The sequence below is a fragment of the Bombyx mandarina genome, chromosome 26 (assembly GCF_030267445.1).
Source record: "Bombyx mandarina strain Sakado chromosome 26, ASM3026744v2".
Taxonomy (NCBI): Eukaryota; Metazoa; Arthropoda; class Insecta; order Lepidoptera; family Bombycidae; genus Bombyx; species Bombyx mandarina.
The window spans coordinates 6,273,237-6,298,132 of NC_143232.1; the positions used below are offsets into that span (position 1 = coordinate 6,273,237).

The 24,896-nt window shown below is 40.5% G+C and overlaps 1 protein-coding gene across 1 annotated transcript in view; it reads right to left on the reverse strand.

Annotated features, from left to right (window-relative positions):
• Positions 1–24,793, reverse strand: part of snu (ABC-type transporter snustorr) — a 130,498-nt gene extending 105,705 nt beyond the window's left edge. The window contains exon 1 of the mRNA XM_028172390.2: positions 22,462–24,793. The gene's annotated coding sequence lies outside the window, so the exon portion shown is untranslated. The remainder of the gene's footprint in view (positions 1–22,461) is intronic.
• Between the last annotated feature and the right edge of the window lie 103 nt (positions 24,794–24,896).

A 24,896-nucleotide genomic window follows, 5' to 3' on the forward strand; every position in this document is an offset into this window, starting at 1 on the left:
CAATAGTTTCGGAGCCTATTCAATAATTAATTAAGCTAATTATTAATACCTTACAAATGTTTTGGTTTATACTGTTAATTTGTAAGTAGACTAATTAAATAAATAAATAAATAAATAAATAAATAAATAAATACAAACAAACAAATCTTTCCTCTTTATAATATTAGTACAGAAGATGTATAGAAATAGTTAGTGCGTATTGTGGGTCGCGCAATGGATTGACTTTTGTTTTACAATACAATTAAGACTTATAAACTCACTAGCTGTACCCGTCCGCTTCGCTGGGCATTTAAAATTAACATTATTATTTCTCACCCCCACAAAGATTCTCATCATTAACGCCCCCGCAACTGGTGTAGGGAGTCCAATACTCATATAAATATTAGCCTATCCATTAAGTACATGTATTTTCTACATGGAGTTTACAAGTCAATCGAATACATGTTTCAGTAGTAATAACGGAACATCCGTAAAAACCACTGTAGATTTATATATTAGTATAGATAGTACGGTAGAAATTAACACACAATAAACTGAAGACAATAAACCAGAATGAAGCTATTTCCATTTTGGACGCGAAAGCGCGGAAAGCTAGTACCTACTTCTATTGCACCGATGGCTCTCGTCACTAGTATCCTCTTACGTTTGCATGAAAAATAAAATACAGGTACCCTTAGATACGCTTCTACAAAGCAAGTACAAATAGGAGAGTAATTTTTCTGTTTTTTTTTTTCCATACCTGTGCTGATAGCCTTGAGAGGCTATTTCAGCTTCGCCCTAACGTTTGTAGGTGAGCTCGCGGGGCTCAACCGGAGAGTTGCTAACACTGACCCTAGCAAGAGCAGTGCTTCGCAGAATCTACCACCGGATCGGAAACGCGACCCACTGAGAAGATCCAGCGAGAAACTCAGTGGGCTGGAATTTTTTTCTGAATAAAACATCTCAACTATTGTATTTTTGTACATAAAAAATAAGCAGTAAAATTTCGGTTATTCCCATACATTGTGTGTCTTTCTATAGTGCGTAACATAATTGTCTAAATAGTTTTAAATAAAAATCTCGTTATCGTGTTTTATTTATTATTTAAGTTTTAACTGATTTTCTTTTAATATTAATAATTAATTGATATTATGAGTCAACTGTAAGAGAGAGATAGAGAGACAGAGAGACAGAGAGACAGAGAAGTCAATATATCCTAATACATGTCTCACTCAGTCTAATGCGCGTGGATAATGCCCTCGCGCTCTTACCCACAGAGGTATTAAATTCATTCAAATAAAAGTAACGACACCCGACGACCATAGGGCCCTCTCAAGTTACCTCCGAAAGGAGCGTATAAGTTTCCACACTTATACGCTCCAGGAGGAGCGCGAACTCCGCGTTGTCATACGTGGAATCCCGAAGGAGCTAGATGCCGATCTCGTCAAGGCAGATCTGATAGAACAAGGCCTACCAGTAAATTCCGTGCACCGCATGCACACCGGCCGCGGTAGGGAGCCATACAATATGGTTTTAGTCGCCCTCCAGCCTACCCCCGAGGGTAAGCAAATTTTTAACATTCGGACCGTCTGTAGGCTCTCCGGTATTGCCGTCGAAGTCCCCCATAAAAAAGGCACTCCTAGTCAGTGCCATAACTGCCAACTGTACGGGCACTCTTCCCGTAACTGTCACGCGCGCCCCCGATGTGTTAAGTGTTTGGGCGATCACGCCACGGCCCTCTGCGCTCGCGACCAAAAAACCGCGACGGAACCGCCTAGCTGTGTCCTGTGCCGAACACAAGGTCACCCCGCGAACTACCGTGGATGCCCCCGAGCTCCAAAAATAAATCGCCGCGTCGCCCGTCAAAACCGCCTCCGAGCTTCCGGCCCAGACATCAAAGCCACGGTACCCTCTGTGCCGAAGGCTAAGCCTGCTTTCGTGCCGGCGTCGGTGCCCAGCGTCTCGGCTTGGGCTAAACCGTTGCCGTACACGAACACGGCTACAACTCTCTCCCCCGCGACTCGTCCCACCCCCGCGATACGTCCCTCCCCCGCGACCTGCCCTCCGACCGCGTCCGAAAATCTCGCTCTAGCGATTGACTTTTTTCAGTCGATCAACTTTGAGCGTGTTAACGCTTTGGGTGACGCCATTCGCGCCGCCTCCACTGCACAACATTTCATCGCCGTTGTGCAAGAATACGCTGACGTATACGCGTCGTTAAATACGTACGTCCTCCCCTCACTCCGCCGGTAATCAATGGCGTACATTAGTAGAATAAAACCCTTATCCGTAACAATAGGATTTTTTAACGCTTACGGTCTCGCAAATCAACGTGATCAGGTTTGTGATTTTTTGCGTGACCATCAAATTGACATTTTCTTAGTGCAGGAGACCCTACTTAAGCCCGCGCGCCGTGACCCTAAAATCGCGAACTATAACATGGTCAGGAACGACAGGCTCTCTGCCCGTGGTGGTGGTACCGTTATTTACTATAGAAGAGCCCTGCATTGCGTCCCGCTCGATCCTCCCGCGCTCGCTAATATCGAAGCATCAGTGTGCCGAATCTCACTGACGGGACACGCGCCGATCGTTATCGCGTCCGTTTATCTTCCACCGGATAAGATCGTTCTAAGCAGTGATATTGAGGCGCTGCTCGGTATGGGGAGCTCTGTCATTCTGGCGGGCGACCTAAATTGTAAACACATCAGGTGGAACTCACACACCACAACCCCGAATGGCAGGCGGCTTGACGCGTTAGTCGATGATCTCGCCTTCGATATCGTCGCTCCGTTAACCCCGACTCACTACCCGCTAAATATCGCGCATCGCCCGGATATACTCGACATAGCGTTATTAAAAAACGTAACTCTGCGCTTACACTCGATCGAAGTAGTTTCAGAGTTAGATTCAGACCACCGTCCCGTCGTCATGAAGCTCGGTCGCGCTCCCGATTCCGTTCCCGTCACGAGGACTGTGGTGGATTGGCACACGCTGGGCATCAGCCTGGCTGAATCTGATCCACCATCGCTCCCGTTTAACCCGGACTCTACCCCGTCTCCTCAGGATACCGCTGAAGCCATAGACATCTTAACATCACACATCACCTCGACATTAGATAGGTCATCGAAACAAGTTGTAGCGGAGGACTTCCTTCACCGCTTCAAATTGTCCGACGATATTAGGGAACTCCTTAGAGCTAAGAACGCCTCGATACGCGCCTACGACAGGTATCCTACCGCGGAAAATCGTATTCGAATGCGTGCCCTACAACGCGACGTAAAGTCTCGCATCGCCGAAGTCCGAGATGCCAGATGGTCTGATTTCTTAGAAGGACTCGCGCCCTCCCAAAGGTCTTACTACCGCTTAGCTCGTTCTCTCAAATCGGATACGGTAGTAACTATGCCCCCCTCGTAGGCCCCTCAGGCCGACTCGCGGCCTTTGATGATGACGAAAAAGCAGAGCTGCTGGCCGATACATTGCAAACCCAGTGCACGCCCAGCACTCAATCCGTGGACCCTGTTCATGTAGAATTAGTAGACAGTGAGGTAGAACGCAGAGCCTCCTTGCCACCCTCGGATGCGTTACCACCCGTCACCCCGATGGAAGTTAAAGACTTGATCAAAGACCTACGTCCTCGCAAGGCTCCCGGTTCCGACGGTATATCTAACCGCGTTATTAAACTTCTACCCGTCCAACTCATCGTGATGTTGGCATCTATTTTCAATGCCGCTATGGCGAACTGTATCTTTCCCGCGGTGTGGAAAGAAGCGGACGTTATCGGCATACATAAACCCGGTAAACCAAAAAATCATCCGACGAGCTACCGCCCGATTAGCCTCCTCATGTCTCTAGGCAAACTGTATGAGCGACTGCTCTACAAGCGCCTCAGAGATTTCGTCTCATCCAAGGGCATTCTCATCGATGAACAATTCGGATTCCGTACAAATCACTCATGCGTTCAACAGGTGCACCGCCTCACGGAGCACATTCTTGTGGGGCTTAATCGACCAAAACCGTTATACACGGGAGCTCTCTTCTTCGACGTCGCAAAAGCGTTCGACAAAGTCTGGCACAATGGTTTGATTTTCAAACTATTCAACATGGGCGTGCCGGATAGTCTCGTGCTCATCATACGGGACTTCTTGTCGAACCGCTCTTTTCGATATCGAGTCGAGGGAACCCGCTCCTCCCCACGACCTCTCACAGCTGGAGTCCCGCAAGGCTCTGTCCTCTCACCCCTCCTATTTAGCTTATTCGTCAACGATATTCCCCGGTCGCCGCCGACCCATTTAGCTTTATTCGCCGACGACACGACTGTTTACTATTCTAGTAGAAATAAGTCCCTAATCGCGAAGAAGCTTCAGAGCGCAGCCCTAGCCCTAGGACAGTGGTTCCGAAAATGGCGCATAGACATCAACCCAGCGAAAAGTACTGCGGTGCTATTTCAGAGGGGAAGCTCCACACGGATTTCCTCCCGGATTAGGAGGAGGAATCTCACACCCCCGATTACTCTCTTTAGACAACCCATACCCTGGGCCAGGAAGGTCAAGTACCTGGGCGTTACCCTGGATGCATCGATGACATTCCGCCCGCATATAAAATCAGTCCGTGACCGTGCCGCGTTTATTCTCGGTAGACTCTACCCCATGATCTGTAAGCGGAGTAAAATGTCCCTTCGGAACAAGGTGACACTTTACAAAACTTGCATAAGGCCCGTCATGACTTACGCGAGTGTGGTGTTCGCTCACGCAGCCCGCACACACATAGACACCCTCCAATCCCTACAATCCCGCTTTTGCAGGTTAGCTGTCGGCGCTCCGTGGTTCGTGAGGAACGTTGACCTACACGACGACCTGGGCCTCGAATCAATTCGGAAATACATGAAGTCAGCGTCGGAACGATACTTCGATAAGGCTATGCGTCATGATAATCGCCTTATCGTTGCCGCCGCTGACTACTCTCCGAATCCTGATCATGCAGGAGCCAGTCACCGTCGACGCCCTAGACACGTCCTTACGGATCCATCAGATCCAATAACCTTTGCATTAGATGCCTTCAGCTCTAATACTAGGGGCAGGCTTAGGGACCCCGGTAACCGTACTCGTCGAACTCGACAAAGAGGTCGACGTGCAACCTAACCCATGCATCAGCCCGCTGAGTTTCTCGCCGGATCTTCTCAGCGGGTCGCGATTCCGATCCGGTAGTAGATTCATTCGCGAAACAATTGCTCTTGAGTTGTTAGGTCTCCTTCGGAGGCGCTCGGGCAGTTGTTAGCAAATCCCACCCCTCTTGGCTGAGCCTTTGCTCGCCCACCTGTCCTGGTGAAACTGGAAAGGCCTTCGGGCCACCAGTAAACTTTCAATCATAAAAAAAAAGGTATTAAATAGAATTTAGGGGATGATTAGCCCTTTAAAGTGTCTGCGAAGCAATTCGGCCGACGGAAAGTGTCTGGGATTATTGGCGACTTATTTTTAAGGATATTGCCTAAAATATACGTAAAAATCAGCTCTCAGAAAATACGTGAAGTAGGTCATGATTTTATGCACCTTGAGTACCTGATACCTGAAAATTGGCCGTCTAAGCAAGGTAGCAGGTAGGTATGCGTTCTTAGTACATACTAACACTACGCAATCGGCCACATTTCGTTCGTCAGAAAATAAGTGACGTCTGGGGGCCCTGGGATCTTACTCTATTAGGTATAAGAGGGGCTTGGCAAGTATTTATTTTCGTGTTAGAGTGGAAGGATTTTATCCTGTACACCTTGTCGCCTTAATTGATGCGGACTTCCAACAGAGAAGATTTTACTATGAGATCAAAGATCCAGTATTAACTAAGAATGTATTTCAATGTCATTAGGTACATTGTGTTGTTTGAAACGATAAAATTGCTGTATTATTCCTTTGACCATTGTCAGACATTCAATGAGATTATAATGAGAGGATAAACTTCTAATTGCAATTTCATAATTGTTGTGATTCAAACCTTGATAATGTTTTTACACACTTATGTTTAATGCTAGAATAATAACAGTAAATTTATTTAGCTATTTCAATGATATTACGCTGAATGGTAGTCGGCAAGGTTGTCGACATCGCCCTAAGAACGTCATTACGGATCCTCCCGATCCATTAACGGTGCTTTTAGGTATCACAAGCACCGGTCACCGTCATCGTCGAACCCGTCGCTTGCGACGAAGGGCTCAGCGAGCGAATTGACCTATAGACACAGCCCAATGAGTTTCTCGCCGGATCTTCTCACTGGGTCGCGTTTCCGATCCGGTGGTAGATTCTGCGAAGCACTGCTCTTGCTAGGGTCAGTGTTAAATTTACAGGGCATTCTACCTCACTTCAATCATCAAACCTCATTGAATCATTAAACTAAAATAAATTAGTATCTTTATATAGTATTTTTGTCATTATATTGTTATATTCTAGATGTTTCGAATACATTACAATTACCGCGGTCGCGCGGACGACCAAGGCGTTATTCGTCGACACTTCGTCTTTTCGCATTGAAAGTGTACAATTTCCTAAAATATTCAAAATTGGGTTAATATGGGGGATCATTTGGTATTGCCAGTAGTTTTCTCATAAATACTGTCAAAAGAGCGTAGTTTAGTTTTTTTTTTTTTTAGTTTACCTATGTTTTGACTACTATTAACAAAATTAATATATAATTATAACTTAACTTAAAAGACAGATAATGTACTGGTAAAAGATAAAAAATAAATGTTGCATCTTTGCAATTAAAATTAAAAAGATCACAATATGTTAAACCTTTAAAACACTCTCCTGTAAAATTTGTAAGTTTTGAGATTATTTAACGCGAGAAGACGACTTTTGACTTCTGTGCTGACTTCGGTCTATTTCAAAAGAAAATATCCACATTACAGACCGCGGTGTATCATCTTCGTACGATTGCCATCATTATTTGAAATGAGTTTACATGTTCAATAGTACAGCTGTGTATTTATCACGGTATGTGCTTGCGACGAACGCCCACTCTTGCGACCTTATTGAGAATAACGATAATTATGTTTACATTTGCAGTCTCGCATTTTTATTGTCATTATTTATTATTTCAGAATTTACCGGTATTTACCGGTACCGATATTTTACGGTTTTCGGGATCACGGATTACTATGCTATTTACGGCAACACCGTAAAAGTAGTTTTGTTTCTGCGACTTGCGAAATCCGGTTAAAACACTTTAAAATAACCATGTTGTGAATTGTACCAGCGATGTGTTAGACTGCCCGACTCTTCAAGCAGCAAGTTCACAGGATATCGGTGCCAACCCGTACGAGCACATGACGTGCCTAATTACTTGACAGGAGATGCAGTGGGTGTTCGAGATTTTGGAGAGATATACGACAAAAGGAAGATCTTCCACCGAGCGGGTGATATTTGCTCGGTAGACCGACGGTCCGAATGTTGTTTTTTTTTTTATCCTACCTAAGCTGATAGCCTTGAGAGGCTATTTCAGCGTCGCCTTAGCTAGTAGGTGAGCTCACGGGGCTCAAACCTGATGACGTTTGCTAACACGAACCCTAGCAAGAGCCGTGCTTCGCAGAATCTACCACCGGGTCGGAAACGCGACCCACTGAGAAGATCCGGCGAGAAACTCAGTGGGCTGTGTCTGAGGGTTGATTTACTCGAGAGAACGATGACCGGTGCTTGAGGTACCTAAAAGCACCATTAGTGGATCGGGAGGAGGACCGAATATTGTTGTTCAGAACTTGTATATCTGCGAGCTTATCTTGAAAATCTAGTAAGCGGGATTTAGGCATCTGTCAAATATCTTCGTGTTCTGTGATGGCTAAACGCCACGCATCAAATTGGTTTAGCAAATTATTCAATTAACGGGTGCATACGCTGTCCGCAATCCAAACAATTCGATGTTATTGCGTAAATAATTTAACAAGCAACTTCCATAATTTTTTTTTGTATCGGATATTGCGCAAAAGTATTCGTTTCACATCATAGTTAATTAACTGCAATGATTTCTGTCTGCAGTTACGAATGGGAGCAAGTCCGGCGATCTGTTTTATAAAACAGCAGAAGATTGATGTTATGAGGATTTCTGTACTTATTTCTTTATTGCTTAGATGGGTGGACGAGCTCGCGGCCCATCTGATGTTAAGCGGTTACCGCAGCCCATAGACATCAACAATGCCGCCTACCTACCTTGAGATATGAGCTCTAAGGTCTCAGTGTAATTACAACGGCTGCCCCGCCCTTCAAACCGAAACGCATTACTGCTTCACGGCAGAAATAGGCAGGGTGGTGGTACCACTTATCCATGCGGATTCAAAACACGTTTTACCACCAGTAATTACGCAAATATAATTTTGCGAGTTTGAATTTTATTACAGCACTAGCTGACCCGGCACACTTCGTAGTGCCTCAATCGATAAATAAAAGATCTAAACTTTTGTATAAAATAAACTTAAAACAAACAGAAGGAATCCGTCCGACGAGGGACACATCAAAGGAAAAACAAAATTGTTGTTTTTATTTAATTCCGAGCATTTTCATATTTATTTACCTTTTAAACCTTCTTTGGATTTTCATAAATAATTAAAGACCAAAATTAGCCAAATCGGTCCAGCCGTTCTCTAGTTTTAGCAAGACTAACGAACAGCAATATATATATATATATAGATGTTATCCCTTCACTGCGGAAATCAATTGTGAACATTTGGTCAAGTAAGAATTTCATTAGAACAATTGGTACCCGCCTGCGGGATTCGAACACCGGTGCATCGCTCAACACGAATTCGCCGGGCGTCTTATCTTTTAAGCTATGACGACTGGTAATACTTAGTACTTGGAAACCAACAAATGCTCATATATGCGTCCGCCTCATTTACTCCCCAATGTAAATCACGTTATTTGAGTACCTGCGTACCATAACGTGATATAGTCATATAATACATTTAAATTTACTAGAGGATTATGATTGTATTTTATACTTCTATAATCACAAATTTCGCCAAGACTACACTATAAAAAATATTAATAAAGAAAAAAAATATTTAATCTATTCTCAATTTGACAACAGACGTCAAGAACAAAAGTTTGACAATAAATATTATGCATGCGTGTGTGCGTCAAATGGTATGTAGTGTGTGTAATGTTTTCTTTATTTATTTAATGTATCTTTTATGCAGTTTTTTAAAAAAATATTAGCATTGTGCACTTCTTCTATATATTCTCTATAAGTGTGGAAAACTTCATACTCCTCCGTCCGCGCAATTTTCGTAAAAAGGGATACAAAGTTTTTGCTTCACGTATTAACATATAGATGCATTTCAATATGAAATTTATTTAAATATATTTATGTCTTTGTTCATTCTAGAGCAGTTAGGATTTTCCAGTTAAGTTTTCATTCGTTCGTAAGGTGAATTCACGAACATGGAAAACGTGAATCGCGCTAACAATAATTTCAAGAAAATTCGCTTTGTAATTTCTCCACATTATGCTCCCTTAAACACAAGCTTACTGAATATTTACTGGTGGTAGGACCTCTTGCGAGTCCGCGGGGAGGTACCACCACCCTGCTTATTTCTGCCGCGAAGCAGTAATGCGTTTCGGTTTGAAGGGTGGGGCAGCCGTTGTAACTATACCTGAGACCTTAGAACTTATGTCTCAAGGTGGGTGGCGCATTTACGTTGTAGATATCTATGGGCTCCAGTAACCATATAACACCAGGTGGGCTGTGAGTTCGTCCACTCATCTAAGCAATAAAAAAAAATACGGTTTACATGATGGATGAAAGGTTATTTGGTTTAAGCGACAATTCGCGTAATACGTGACATTTATCTTTGTAATTAAAGATCCGTTTTATTTTGGTACTAGCTTTTGCCCGCGACTTCGTCCGCTTGGAATAGTTCACAAATAATGCTTTAGAACAAATTTGGTTAGCATAAAAAAACGTTATAGTGAGCCAACCATAATATATAGACATATGCTGTCGCGGACTTATTTTTAGACGTTTAAAAGGGGAACAATTCTGTCATACATTATTTTAGCGAAGCTTTAACCGTTTCTTTAGCGCACGCAGCGGAAGCTCTCAAAAGGTTAAAATAACCCCGATTTTGAAACATTCTTTATTGGTGCTCCGCTTGTATTGGTTTTAGCGTGTTGTTGTATAACCTACAGCCTTTCTCGATAAATGAGCTATCTAACACTGAAAGAATTTTTCAAATCGGACCAGTAGTTCCTGAGATTAGCGCGTTCAAACAAACAAACTCTTCAGCTTAATAGTATTATAAATAGTATATATAATAATAGATACAGTATAGATTAGCATCAACAGTTAGATATTTTTAATTGAACCTCAAATAGCTGAAGAAATTTTGTTATTATGATATTTTTTCTAAATTTTAACCTTTAAATGGCTCTCAGGTAAAGTTGCAAAAATGTCGCTTGATCCAAATATCAAAAAATAAAAAAATACCAAAAATCATCGCTCGATATTTAATTACACATTCAAACTCCCAAATACTATTACGATAAGTTTTGATGGATCAGACCTACTAGAATTTCATTATAAGGAAGTAATTACGTGTACAACTAGAAAAAACTATCTCGAGAAATTGGTAGTAACAATAACACGAATTGTTGTAGCATTTATCTCTGTTAGTACACACCGCTAATGTTGACCCCAACGTCCGCCATTACACAACTATAGACTATGGTACAGATTAAAAAGGATCATAGACAAGTGAAAGGAGGTCCACGTTGTCCGTTACGTAATGCTTCAAACCAGTCTGTTTGTGGAGCGCGTGCTGTATTCTACTTATAAAAACGTGGTTTATATTTTGTTTAACACGTTAGAATAGTAAATATTGTCTATTCTTTCGTGATCGCCTTTATTTTATGAAGCTATTTTTAGAAATCGACTTAGAGGTAGTGGCTAGGCTCTGCTCCTGGCATTGATGACGTCCATGCACGACGGTAACCGCTAGCCATCAGGTGGCCTGTATACTCGTTTGCCTACAAGGGCAATAAAACAAACATCCTGTGAAAAATGTAAAATTATATAGGTGACTAGCTGGCCCGGCAGACTTCGTAGTGCTAAATCGTATCAGTAAATCAGTATCGATAAATAAAAGACCTAAACTTTTGTTTTTGTAACTTAAAACAAACAAAAGGAATCCGTCCGACGGGGGACACATCAAAGGGAAAACAAAATTGTTATTTTTATTTAATTCCAAGCATTTACATATTTATACCTTTTAAGCCTACCTTTCAAGCCTTCTCTGGACTTCCACAAATAATTCAAGATCAAAATCAGCCAAATCGGTCCAGCCGTTCTCGAGTTTTAGCGAGATTAACGAACAACAATTCATTTTTATATATAGGTGATATAAAATATACTTTGATTACTGGTGGTAGGACCTCTCGTGAGTCCGCACGAGTAGGTACCACCACTCCGCCTATTTCTGCCGTGAAGCAGTAATGCGTTTCGGTTGGAAGGGTGGGGCAGCCGTTGTAACTATACTTGAAATCTTAGAACTTATATCTCAAGGTGGGTGGCGCATTTACGTTGTAGATGTCTGTTGGCTCCAGTAACCACTTAACATCAGGTGGGCTGTGAGCTCGTCCACCCAAAGTAGCGCTCATGTTTAGCAACCTATGAGCAAGGCATCTACTTAGCTAATAGTAAAGGAGCTTGCTACTCTTACTCATTTGTTTTGCCAGCGGAGGCTAACATTTTTGCTGCTGGTAAATATTCAACTAAAATTTAAAAAGCAATAAATCAAATATGAAATGAATTATTGAAACAGTTGTTTAAAACAGTTACCTATACTGAGAAAATGGAATAAGGATGTGACACATTTTTCGACAAACCTTAGCTTCGATAAAAGTTTTTGATTTGTCTTTAATTGTGACACCTTTAGCCGTTTTCAGCTTGACCGTGTCCAAAGTGAAACATAAGGTTACGCTTCCTTATAATATCCCCCATGTCATTTTTCACATTTTGTCTAAACTATAACAATCAATCAATCCGAACTCCCGTCGTAGGCATACTAGAGCTAACAAAATTGAAAGTTTACCAACAACATTAATATGCTTTATTTTATTCATTGGGTACCAACATGTTATACATCAGCACAGAAAACAACAGGTAACAAAATATACATTGATCTCACGCTAAACTAACACAATTACAGATATCGACAGGCACCCATGCATGTAGCATTGGTAAAAATAAGCGGTTCATTGTATAATAATAGCAAAAAAAACCATATAAGATTGCATGAAAATTTAACATTATTACACACTAACGACCCGCCTTCGCTTCACTACGGGAACTGTGATCTCTTATTATCTTAATCATGAGTCTATACTCCGGTTCGAATTCTCGATGAGGAACCAACATTTCTAATTGAGCCAGTCAGCGCAAACGTGGCCTAGTTAGTATGGAGGCAATTATGTTTGAATTTTCATGAATTTAAATTTGAGTAGGCAAAAAAACAATACGCGTAAAAATAATGTTTACAAAGCTATCTCTTATGTATGGGTGAAACTTTGGATAGGCCGGTTTTGCATCAAAATTTATTATTTTTTCAATAAATTCCAATATATGTACATATTATAAAGTTGAATATAAAAAATTGTGGGTTAGGCCACTTTTGCGCTGACGGGCACAATTAAATATCTAACAAACGTTTACAACCGACTTCCATAACGTATGAGTGAACAAACCTCGCAAAGAAATGATTGCATGTGTAGCGGTATTATCAGAATGTATTTGACAAAAGCCTGGATCGTATTAACGAAATTTTCATCTCGAAACCTTCCGTATGTACAAGTTCTGAAACATTTCAGCCGGTCTGCCGAGCGAAGCCACCAAGTTTGCCTCTCCCTACACTGATGAGTGGTAGCACTGTGGTACCCTACGATTACTTACCGAAATTCGAACCAGATTTCAATAAAATATCTAGAGGATTTTAGTAGCTCTAGACGGTCATGGCGCGAAAGCATATTTAGATTAGCATATTAGAAAAACATAGGTAGGTACATAAGAAACTATACTTGAGACTTTAGAACTTATGTCTCAAGGTCGCTGGCGCATTTACGTTGTGGATGTCTATGGGCTCCAGTAACCACTTAACACCAGGTGGGCTGTGAAGTCGTCCACCCATTTAAACAATAAAAAAAAACACCCCATCACTCGAGTTCCAGTTTAGACAGTTGTTCTAACTAGCCTCACTATGATCTAGTCTAAAGAACAAACGTGCTAAATGCAAAATAATTTGTAAAAGAGAATGCCATCCCGCCTGTACTGACAATAAAATAGCCAATATTTCACTATTTCAGTCAACCGTTTAGATACGTCGTTACAATAATAGAAGGCATTAATACAAAGGTAAACATCTCTTGTTATTTTATGTAGCAGCAAAATTAATTGCAGAATGTAACAAACAGTCTTAAATCATTCATTTATTATCAAACTGTACAAGTAAACAAACAATAATTCACAGGTGGTTTTTATTAATACCATTGTCAACGGTGACTGGGGCTTGAGGTACCTAAAAGCACCGTTTGTGGATCGGGAGGATACGTAATGACGTGCTTAGGGCGACGTCGACTGTTTACAATTCGGTCCACAACCCATGCATCAGCCCGCTGAGTTTCTCGCCGGATCTTCTCAGCGGGTCGCGATTCCGATCCGGTAGTAGATTCATTCGCGAAACAATTGCTCTTGAGTTGTTAGGTCTCCTTCGGAGGCGCTCGGGCAGTTGTTAGCAAATCCCACCCCTCTTGGCTGAGCCTTTGCTCGCCCACCTGTCCTGGTGAAACTGGAAAGGCCTTCGGGCCACCAGTAAACTTTCAAAAAAAAGGATCGTGTATGTAGTTTTCGGTGGTCACGACAAGAGGGTTTTCCTGTCTTGCCGCCTTCTTAAACTGGCGCACTGATGCCGACTGAAAATACTTTCTGATGCAGTCAAGCTCCAGATCGTCGTGGAGATCCACGTTCCTCATGAATGACGGTTTAATTTTTGGGACGCCCGTTACTCCTTACAAGGACTTGGATTTCATCGAATTGCGACATTAACTAAGTCGTCCATTTTCTTTGATAACTAGCTGTGTCATGAGTTCATCCATTGTTATAGTTTATTTTTGATTGCTTAGATGGGCGGATGAACTCACGGCCCACCGAGTGCTTAGTGTATACCGGAGCCCATAGATAACAACGTAAACGCCGCCACCCACCTTGAGATATGATTTCCTAGTCTCCATTCTTTAATACAACGGCTGCCCTACATAACGAAACGCATTACTGCTTCACGGCAGAAATAGTCCGGGCACCTACCCATGAGGGCTCAGTAGAGGCCTTTCCACCAGTGGTTTAGTTCAGAAAAAGGGGTTTAAATATCTGATGCTATGTGAACATCACGTTCTGTAATGCGTATTCAGATTACAGAAAACGAATACAATCGTATAGAACCAAGGAACGCTGGACCCTTGCATTAGACGCCTTCAGCTCTAGGAGCAGGCTTAGGGACCCCGGTAACCGTACACGTAGAAGTCGGCAAAGAGTTCGACGTGCAACCTAACCCATGAATCAGCCCGCTGAGTTTCTCGCCGGATCTTCTCAGCGGGCCGCGATACCGATCTAGTAGTAAATTAATTCGAAAAAATATTGACCGCGACTGATATTAGTAATCTCAGCAGAACAGATAACTTTTAATCGTGTATACCTTGTGTAATCTATGGCTCACCAAATTCTCCTGTGTTCTGACTTTTTGGCGGGAACGCGAGAAGTGAAGTTGTGTGATTTATTTTATTTTGTCTATTTAGTGTTTCTTCAGGTGTAAATGTGTAATAACGGTGGTTTATTAACTGTTTAGTATCTGTGAAAGTGCACAAATGTGGGAAAATGAAACAAAGCCGCTGAACGTAACTTCTCGGGATCCTCCAAAAAGTCCACTGAAAAAGTCTCAGTAAATGACCACCATTTTACTGAGATGATATTACATCCCATATCATCTCATCTCATTTCATTTAATTTCATCCCAGTTGGCTAATGTCTCAAATTAATCATCTTCATTTCATTTCATTCCACTCCATACATTATTCATAAAAATAAGAATATGAATTAAAAAAGACATGACTTAAAGGTCTTAGTTACCAGGTCATAAAACCACTTTAAAAAAATCCTGTGTTCTAGCTTTTTGGCGGGAACGCGAGAAGTGAAGTTGTACGATTTCTTTTATTTTGTCTATTACTCGCTTGCTCTATTAGTTGCTTTTGAGTTATTAGGTCTCCTTTGGAGACGCTCGGGCAGCTGTTAGCAAATCACGCCCCTACTGGCTGGGCATTTGCTCGCCCACCTGTCCTGGTGAAACTGGAAAGGCCTATGGGCCACCAGTAATCCCTGATCCAAAAAAAAGGAACGCTGCTTCTAATGAAAGCACTAAAAGCTTCGATGTTCAGTTCAAGTGAATGACTTACGTAATGTTTGCAGTAGGTATATGGAATGACACTTACACTTGCGCAACACACGTTCCTACGTCTGAGTTCAGTTCGTGTAATCAAAATCAAACCCGCAAAATTATAATTTGCGTGATTACTGGTGGTAGGACCGTTTGTGAGTCCGCACGGGTAGGTACCACAACCCTGCCTATTTCTGCCGTGAAGCAGTAATGCGTTTCGGTCTGAAGGGCGGGGCAGTCGTTGTAACTATACTTGAGACCTTAGAACTTATATCTCAAGGTGGGTGGCGCATTTACATTGTAGATGTCTATGGGCTCCCTTAACCACTTAACAGCAGGTTGTGAGCTCATCCACTCATCTAAGCAATAAAAATAACTGTTTGTGCTTAATATAACTAAAACAATTGAGTAGCAAAAAATGAGAGTACACACAAGTTATTAATATAAAATACGTCTTATTTATGCGCATCTATCCTCTGGACTATTATCAGAAAATAATTAAATAAAGCAAGTAATAAATCATCATATTATTATGAAAAATCAACGTATTTCGGTAAAAAAAGGATTGAGGCAGCCCTATCTGCAACCTGAATTTCTCCTATGCAGAATAGTTCGTCCTTCGGGTTTTCCCGGCCGCTATCAAATATCTTTTATAAACCGATCCTCACAAATGACCTCAAAATATTGAAAAACTTAAGCCACGGTCTGTTATTACTGAAAAACCGATGTCCATAGGCCACAGAGACCGTTTCCGACCAGGTGGTCCGCTTAAAGCAATAAAACAATTAATCTCTTATCAAACGCCATCAATGGAAATACTTAAACGACACAAGTTCAACACCTTTTTTATTATTCAACAAGGAGGCCGCAAAATATATTTTAATTTTAACATACCAGTTTTTAAAGTAACGGAATAAAATATTCTTACAACATTTTATTAACAAGTTTGTGATTTGTTTAGAAATATTTTAACTATTAACTTAAGGCATTTATCTAGTAGAACTTTGGACACAAAACAGCCAGGTCTGCTGTCAATGGTGGTCAAGGGTGGACGAGCTCACAGCCCACCTGGTGTTAAGTGGTTAATGGAACCCATAGACATAGCGTGCTGGCACCAGGAGGACGGGGCGGCGCGTCGGCGGCTGCGGACTGCAGTGCGGTCCGCACTTTCATCGTCGCTGTCGTCGCCGAACATACTGTGGAAGAGCAACCCGGTCGGCGGTGTATCGCGTTCCGACCCGGCAGGCTGGTTCTGGCCCAACGGGGTATCCCGGAACACCAGCGGCACCGCCCGGGCGGCCTGGTGGGGCCGCCGTACCGCGGAGACCGACGTCGTTGGTCGTCGACTATCGCCTCGACGACCCGTCGGTCGGGCATACTCGGGGTGGCGCCGCATGTCTGGTTGTAGTGTTGACCGCGGGAACCCCCTACTCTGACCGGGTTCTGACCCCGGACGGAGATCGGACGTCGGGTGTAAGAGTGCAGGGGAGTCGTTTAGTGGGTGGGCCCTAAAATCCTTGGTCCCGCGATCTGCTCTCAACACCTGCAGATCGTTGAGTCTCACATACCCAGCGCGCCCCCTAGGCGCGGGGACCTCGGAGGAGGTTCGGCCCCCGGCCCGAAAAAAAAAGAAAACCCAACCGAAACGCATTACTGCTTCACGGCAGAAATAGGCAGGGTGGTGGTACCCACCCGCGCGGACTCACAAGAGGTCCTACCACCAGTAAATATGAAAATGCTCAGAATTAAATAAGAATAACTATTTTGTTTTTCCTTTGATGTGTCCCCCGTCGGACGGATTCCTTTTGTTTGTTTTAAGCTTATCTTATACAAAAGTTTAGGTCTTTTATTTATCGATTGAGGCACTACGAAATCTGCCGGGTCAACTAGTATTTTTAATTAGCTTCGCATTTCACCATTCTGGGTTTTCCTCGATGATTAATATTGAACGGGTACGGCCGGTTTCTTGCGAAAACTAATTTCCTCGCCTGGCTTAGTTCACTTATAATACTTACGACCGACGTTACAAATAGCGGCCATTTTGTAAAAGTATTTTTTTTTATTAGCCTACGAACCAAGAGCATAATGGCACGGTTATTTCTCGTTGTGGAAAGCCGCATAAAACCCTAATATATTTAATGTTTATACCGAATTAATTAACATTGGCAAAAATAAAAATTTTCATTATATATATTATAAAAAATCAATATCTATTAATTTCATAATGTAAGTAGGTAGGTACTTGTGTGAGATCGTCCAAAGTATGTTTATGCAAATTGTTCTTTGTTTATTCTTATGATCATTGAGATTCCGTGTTCGGTACAAAGATTAAATGGTTATGTAAACTACGCTTTTTATATATATTTTTATAGCTTAGATGGGTGGACGAGCTCACAGCCCACCTAGTGTGAAGTGGTTACTGGAGCCCATAGACATCTACAACGTAAATGCGCCACCCACCTTGAGATATAAGTTTTAAGGTATCAAGTATAGTTACAACGGTTGCCCCACCCTTCCAACCGAAACGCATTACTGCTTCACGGCAGAAATAGACGGGGTGATGGTATCTATTCGCGCGGACTCACAAGAGGTCCTACCACCAGTCCACCACCACATAAACAATAATCGGTCTTAACGGTCACAGTTTATTACGTGCTGTGATTATAACATAGTAGTAACAAGACTCAATTTCTATGTACTATCCCGAATGATCAGTCACGTCTTATCTAATATTACTAGTTCATAATTTTCTCACCATCTGTCTATTCACAATTACTTTAGTGCTTACAAGAACCTGGTTAAATGGCAGCAAATTTGATTCGAAATTATTCGATCGGTTATTGCTCAATCAACTGGAAAACCGTGGACCGATTATATTTTACATGATGGATGAGATTGAGCCATGAATAAAGATAATAAGCAACCTGTTTTTTGGTATACTGTTTTCTTTTATCGTAAATAATTAAAGATAATTAAAATACACAGTACAAAAATGTCTATATAACGACAAAAAAAATTGCTTTTTTTTAGCCTGTGTGCTTAGTACGAGTTTTTATGTGTGCTTGTTTTTTACGTGCTCGATATCGTAAAAGTCAACTCAGATTTCCATGGAGTCGGAACGTTTGCCTACGTTTGCCGCTAGGGGCGCTGTTCCAACTCCATACAAATTTGAGTTAAATTTTACGCTATCGAGGACGTTAAAAAACTCTATAAACTTAAACTAAATATACTACGTATTGAACACATGTTCACGAATTACTTCCGCGCTCAAGGAAAGCAACATCGTGCAATAACAATCGAACTCGCAAAAAATATAATTTGCGTAATTACTGGTGGTACGCAGTCTTTTGAGCCTTTTTACCACCGCTCTGCCTATTTCTGCCACGAAGTAATAATGCGTTCGGATTTGAAGTTTAGAGATTTCAACCTCATGCCCACTTAGTGAGCTCTATCATCGACTGTGCAATAAAAAAGGCCAAAGTAATGAAAATCGTTACATTATCATCGACCCTTGATACATGTGAAAATATTCAAGTGGATTATTCAATATTCAAGTCTTGAGGCCGATGAAAATTACTTTTAACGCTTGAATAGCGTTTTAAAAATACAAATAAAAATCTAACAGCCTCTGATCTTACGATAAATTTCTTTCAGTTTGTGCCTCAATTTGGGTTATAAAACTTTAATATGGAATCTACACTAAGCAACATATTCTAAACAACTAGACAACGTTCTGTCTGCTTAGTGCGAGTTTTTAACGTTCTCGATAGCGTAAAAGTTAACTCAAATTTGTATGGAGTCGGAACGTATGCCTACGTTTGCCGCTAGGCGCGCTGTTCCAATTGCATACAAATTTGAGTTAACTTTGAGGCTATCGAGAATGTTAAAAAACTCGCACAAAGCACACTGAACAACATTATCTGACGGGAGCCACGCAGTGAACCAACTCACCGGTTACGGAGATCGTCTGAAAGATTATCGCATAAAACATTAGCACATTCCCGTAAAATATCTGACTGATACTCTCTAGCATAAAATATTAGTGTCCTCTGCGCTAAAGACCAATGGAATAACTTTAAATTAAACACAAAACACAAAAACGCCCTCAAAAAAAGAAGAAAATGTTTAAATTATCTATGCTCCATGTATAATCTGCAATAATAATTATAGTAATAATAGTATATACAAAGTAGTAGTATAGTAAAATCTTAGTAAGATCATAAAAATGTATCTTGAAACTGAGTACAACATAATATTACAACTATTTTATTATTCTGTAGGTCTTTTAATTGCTGTTTTCATTGTGGCAATTCTTACATTTAATTTAATTGTTTATTGTTTCTATTTTTTGTTTTCATTTTTTTTCGAGATTGGCTTATGAATCAACTTTTAATTTGAGATAATTGGATTTGGCTTTTAAATTATTTTTTTCCTGTATTTTTATTACTTTATTTAGTGTTGGCTTAATAGTTATTGCTATGGAACATCTTAAGATACATTTGTAAAGTGGATGTATGTTTCGAAAAAATATGTCAAGTTATTCCTTTTTTATTGAAACTTGGATTGTATGCAACAAGAAATGTTGGAAATGACAACAAAGAGAAGATATTTCACTGAGCAGTTTTAATTACTCCGCAGATCGACGCGGCGACTCTCCGAATGTTGTTGTTCAGAACTTGTTGTTTAAGCAAACTTATTTGTTGTAAAATTGTTGTTAACGAGATTCAGGCATCTGTCAGATATCATGTATTAATGTTAAAATAGATCTTCTCTGAACATCAACTTCCACAATGCCCTTCATGAAGCTAAGGATCGCAGCAGATGAAGAGAAATCATATGGGAGAAACTGTTGCAGCGGGGGAGTCATGACCCTCAGTAACGAGGAAAACGAGGAAGAGGAATATCAAAATAAATTTTAGTAGCACGGCAACTGGTGGTAGGACCTCTTGTGAGTCCGCGCGGGTAGGTACACCACCAGTCTGCCTATTTCTGCCGTAAAGTAGTAATGCGTTTCGGTTTGAAGGGCGGGGCAGCCGCTGTAACTATACTGAGACCTTAGAACTGATATCTCAAGGTGGGTGTCGCATTTACGCTGTAGATGTCTATGGGCTCCAGTAACCACTTAACACCAGGTAGTCTACCCATCTAAGCTATAAAATAATAAACATTTTTAATTTAAAACCTTTTTACTCCTCTGCGGCCTGAGTTCAATAGTTTTCTAGCATGTACTTCGGTTTTCGTCTTAAGAATTCGTAGTTTCGACCCAACCAAACAAAAAAACGTCCGTAGTTATATTATTATATAACTAATATGTATTAAGTAACAACGTAACGTTTTAAGTAAATATTTCCTTCGTATTCTCGATTTAACGTCGCATTTATTATTTACATTTTAGTATTTAAGACGTTTCGAATTCATTACGGTTTTCGTGGTCACAGAGAACGGTGTGCTTAGGGCGAGTTTCTTAACGTTCTCGATAGCGTAAAAGTTAGCTCATATTTGTATGGAATGGGATCGTTTGCCTACCTTTGCCGCTAGGGGCGCTGTTTCAACTGCATACAAATTTGAGTTACTTTTACGCTATGGAGAACGTTAAAAAACTCACACTAAGCACACAGCTGATCGGCACGCGAGAGCGACTCGATCATATTTTGATAACAACTGCTCTTTCTGCTCACGTACAGTTAGATCATTAGGCAGGTAGGTGTTTATATAAGTACAGTATTGTGACTCCGAGACTCTCGTAATTCGAATGGTTTAATGTTATTGCGGGTCGCATAGAGGGCAAGCGTGCCGTGGACAGAACACCAGCCAGTGTTGTGATCAGTGTGCTTAGTGCGAGTTTTTTAACGTTCTCGATAGCGTAAAAGTTAACCCAATTTTGTATGCAATTGGAATAGCGCCCCTAACGGCAAGCGTAGGCAAACGATCCCATTCCATACAAATATGAGTTAACTTTTACGCTATCGAGAACGTTAAATAACTCGCACTAAGCAGACAGATCTAGTAAGGGAAGCACTTGGTGGTAGTCTGTACCATGCGGTCCGTGCCACCCATGATCGAACACAGTGGAGGAACGTCACATGTGGTCGCGATCCTCAGCAGTGAGGTAACGACATAGAAGAGAGAATATGTTATTAAAAACAAATAAAACTTGTGGTAATTCTGCGACGGGACCCTTTGACTATTAAAAAAAAAAAAACGAAACATTCCACAAGATAAGTGATATCCTTAATGTTCGTTCTGAAAACAAGTTCGACGAGTTCTTACATTTAATATTCCTTCACTGATTACCCTAGAATTAATTTTTATTATACTATTATTGTGCTGTTCAATATATTTTTTATAAGTAAATATATTTTCTGTAATCAGTTGCCTGGAAGAAGTCGCTTACAACAACAATACCGCCCATTGTTCTCATTGTTTATTTTTTGTAGTATAAAAATACAGACAGTGAGAACAAAATAAAGTATCATTGTATGTATAAATTAGTACATATTATTATATTACTAATTTTATTACTTTATGAATACAGATATAAAATAATTATTTTTGAGCGTATGCTTAAATTATACTTATACCGTTAATAAAAAATAGCATTTTTGATGTTACTTAAAGATGTTTTTATGTTCCCTGTATCTTCGTAACTGATTTAAAAAAAAAAAAATTATAACACGGTCTGTTTAATAATGAACGTTCGGCGTACGTGTTTAAAATCAAAGTACCTTAACCGGAACCAGAGACGTTACGAATAACTTATTAGAATCATCGGACACAGCACAGCTAGCGCGCGCTCAGTTGGGTCACTTTCTCCTACCAACCTTGATTTCTTGCTAGCGTACGTTAACACCAAAGTTAAACTGATGACATTTTCGTCATTGCAAGAAACTTTTACTTTTTCTCACGAAGAAAGTTTACATTTCAAAATACTTTCCGCGTTCATGTTGGATCAGGAAAAAGAAATTATAACACATATTTTAATTTTTTTGTTATAAATTCCTTCGTTATATTACGTTAAAAAAAAAACTTACCAATTATTTTATTTTTCAAAAATTATCCTTCTTTTTTTTTAAACTTTTATAAAGTCACAGAACACAACACTTGCACAAACAATGTGAAATATCAATCACGTCACATTTAGAAATTAATACCCATATTATTAAACTGTATAATTTAATAATGGGTGAGTGGATTCGCCACGTTCAACGCGGACAGTGGCTACGCCGGTAGTGTTGTATTAACTTAAGACGTTTTCGTGTTTACTATGTTTACACATCAATCAGAGAAACTTGAAATGAATACCCGGACATTTAAAATAGTGCGTAGAATAACGCGTTTCCGCATTGCGCCAATGTTGTTTCAAAACGGCTGAATAATAACAGCCGGATCGCAGTTATTTTGCAATAGTTGTCTTGGCCGTTTTTCGCATTAAGCAAGTACCTAGGTAAACATACCCGTTTAATAATAATCATTTGGAGAAGTTGTATTTTTAACACAACTACGCAAATGGTATGTTTTATTGTGCACTTGTCAAATTAATTCACACATAATATATGTATATTCTTTTTCTATTTTTATTACTAACTTTGCATTGTGTAATTCAACAAAGATATTAAATTGTGCTCGTTTTTTGTCATAGAGTGGACAGGACAACAGTATTAAGATATCACATATCGTCGACGAAGGTACTTAGCTACCTATATTTTATTTGATCTAAACAAAATCTGAAATTATTAAACTATAGAAAGAAATTTTTATACAGAAAATGCTCGGAGAATCGATGATTGAGTACATACTGATGTTTACAGTAACTTGCTAATGTCGTTGATTCAGGCTCAATGGGCTTGGATACAGTTACATGCTTAAGTAGATTTGAAACGAGTCTTCAATGGCAGGCAATTACTTGGCTCTGACTTGCAAAAACAACAATTACACAATTTTATGTGTATACACAATATTATCTATGATTGTACAAAAAATCTGGAGAACAATAAAATACTGTTTTTTAATGTAATGTCTTTTTTTATCCATGAAGGCAAAAGGATATAGCGATAGCTATCATAGAACTTAGGTTCCATGCCTGAATCGCTTTAACGACATTTTTTCTTTTTTACGGATTTTAAACATCAGATACTGTTGATTTAAATTTTTTTATCCTGTATTAAAATTTAAATATTTTTTTTTATAATTGAATGTTTACTGGTGGCCCGAAGGCCTTTCCAGTTTCACCAGGACAGGTGAGCGAGCAAAGGCTCAGCCAGGAGGGGTGGAATTTGCTAACAGCTCGAGCGGTAAAGGACGTGTCTAGAGCGTCGACGGTGACCGGCTTCTGCGTGATCAGGATTCGGAGATTAGTCAGCGGCAACGATAAGGTGATTATCATGACGCATAGCCTTATCGAAGTAACATTCCGACGCTGACTTCGTGTGTTTCGGATCGACTCAAGGTCCAGGTCGTCGTCTATGTCGACGTTCCTCACGAACCACGGAGCTCCGACGGCTAATCTGCAAAAACGAGATTGTAAGGATTAGAGGGTGTCTATGGATGTGCGGGCCGCGTGAGCGAACGCCACACTCCTTCATAGGATTTAAATACTTAAACTCGAATCGTATTTGCTAGTTTTTTCAAATTTTACCTTTAAACCTATCTAATAAACTTAGTTGGTAGAAGAATTGAATAAATGAACAGAATGGGTGCCATCGTCATATCCAAAAGAAGCATAGAATTTATAGGCTATTATCGCCAACTGACCGGAACCGATGGAGACTGACAGTCGACAGCCGAAACTGAGTCACGATCCTCAACAATGAGGGAGCGATGGAGAAGAAGAAGAAGAGGAATCGCCAAACATTTACAAAACTGTTAGGAGTGGCGTTTTGAAACGAAGAGTATTAGGCAAAGAAACGGTAAAAATTGCAGGGGTAGAAGTGGCAAGGCAAGAATTTACCGTGCCCCCTGTCATTTAAGATACATTGTGTAAATTCTTAAATAATGCTGCGAGTTTTTTTTTTCAAGTTTAAAGTAAGTAATGTTGCGAATTATTTAGCGTTAAGTACCTGTAAGCTCGCCCAAGATTATGACAACGTAACAGAATGGTCGGACGTTACTTTTTGGTAATATTTCAAAAAGTCCATTGAAACCATCCTAAGTCCAACTAAGATAGATTTGCAAAAACCAGAGAAGAAACTAAAATTGGTTAGAAGGTCCGGTAATGGATGGCTATGAACGAATTGTAGGAGCTGCGTGTGGAAAATTAGAGCAAAGGCACTGAAAAAGCTAGTAGCTAATCGGGATCTTCCAGAAATTCACTAAAAAGTCTCTGTAAATAACCATAATTTTAATGAGACTATAATTCATCCCAATTAATTAGTCTCAAACTAATCAATTTCATTTCATTTCGATATATATCATTTTTCATAAAACAGAATATACAAGTGATTAGGCAGCCTGGTATGATACTCTTGCC